Source organism: Nannochloropsis gaditana (genome assembly GCF_000240725.1).
Source record: "Nannochloropsis gaditana CCMP526 unplaced genomic scaffold scaffold448, whole genome shotgun sequence".
NCBI classification, from domain to species: domain Eukaryota; class Eustigmatophyceae; order Eustigmatales; family Monodopsidaceae; genus Microchloropsis; species Microchloropsis gaditana.
This window is the reverse complement of record NW_005803505.1, coordinates 11,972-13,715: the sequence shown is the minus strand read 5'-3', so window position 1 is coordinate 13,715 and position 1,744 is coordinate 11,972.

Genomic DNA, 1,744 nt, shown 5'->3' with positions numbered 1-1,744 from the left:
TCCCGCGCTCTCCATTTTCCCCCGGTCCCGGCCCTGGCTCCTCCGGACTGGGAAACGGTTTGTTGATCACTGTCAGACGCGACGTGGATCCTGGCAAGGCCACTCGGGGGGCTTGGGCTTCGGATTTCGACGCGACAGCTTGCAAAGTGGGGTTCAAGTTCCGGGAGGTGAATACACGCGGCTTGACAGCGGTGGCAGAGGGGGCCGGGGAGGAGGATGAGGAGGTGGAAGTCGCCGTCGAAGCGGTTTTTGAGGGTGCCGGTGCCACAGCACTGCCTTCGCCCTCAGTGGTGGTCATTTAAAGCCTGACCGTATGGCGGGAAGGTCCTGTGCAGTACAGGGACGGTGGCAGGGAACGTGAGGGGAGCGGAGGGAGGGGGAGAAAAGCAAAAGTCCAGGTGGAATCGAGGCTCACTGTCACACACGTGAGACACCAAAATCGTTGTAAGACTAATGCAGCCTACACGACTTTAAGCAATGAAGATGCACACCCGCCTACTCCTTGTTTGCCCGAGACGGCTATGACGTGAGACTAAAAACCTTTCCCTGCCATGGTCAGGCTTTTCGGACAGTCAGCTTCGGGACGGAGAGTCTCAAACACTTATCAAACCTCATGTCACCCACATCCTGCGCGCTGCCGTACACAAACCCCGTGACACGTAAGAAAGTCAAAGGATGACGGTGGTTCCCCCAACATACGCACTTAGGCCCCCTGACAAAAGAAAGTGAGGGAGCGAGGAAGGAAGGGGGTGATTGCTCTTGTGCCAGCCCCACTACCTCCCCCCCCACCTCTTTTTCCAGTGCTTGTATGCCCCCTATTTCTCGTCGGCAGGAAGCGGCGTCCAGATCATACCAAGGACATCTTTTTTCGTGTCAAATTGGGATTGAGTTTCTATTGACGGGACTCAAAGTGGGGACATAAGCATGGCCGGGTACAACCATTACTCCCTCGCGTCCTAATTTACCTTTCCATATGGCCCCGCCTTCATGCCCTGAGTAGCATGCAAAGGCATTTACTAACCGTACACGATCTCCCCAATTGTAATACACCTCGATGAGGGTGCCTTTCTGCGTAAGTATGAATGATCCCGCGCTCAAAGGAAACCTGCTCTGAGTTGAAGCTCTGAGAAGGAGCCTCTGAGAAATACCTCACTCACGAGCGAGCTGTATATACGGAATGAGCGGAAGAAGATGCATAAATACGCATGATATGCCCTTACTACGTAGTGTTCTCAATAGTACCAGTAAGGGGCTTCTTTCGATACGGAGCTTTGACCTCTCTCCTGTCCTCCCCCCTGGAGTCAGCCCCCTCGTTTCTCCGTCCCACGAAGAGCCTCATGCCGTGGTCGCGACGTCCTCCCTTTTCTCCCACCGACCATGTAGGTATCAGCATGTCAACAATAAAAGATGACGGCGACACAATGCCTCATCCACTCTCCTCGCAAGAGAATTTCGCCGCGAGCACAAACCCTAGCGACGACGAATGTAAGGCTTCCATCCTGTCCCGTATTGCGTTCCGGCGTGCGAAGCCCGTAGTGGTAGCCCTCGGACATGTTGGCAGTCGTCGAGTGTTGCATGTCACCCAGGGTCAGCGTACCCACTAACGCTCGGTCTCGTTCCCTGTTCCGTAGTCAGGGATCACGACTTGGACCATTACCTCCAGGTCGCCGAGTCGGCGGCCCTGCAGGCGGGCAAGTGAGTACGACGGAGCGGCTTGGGACGAGGAACGTTATCCTACAGTGCC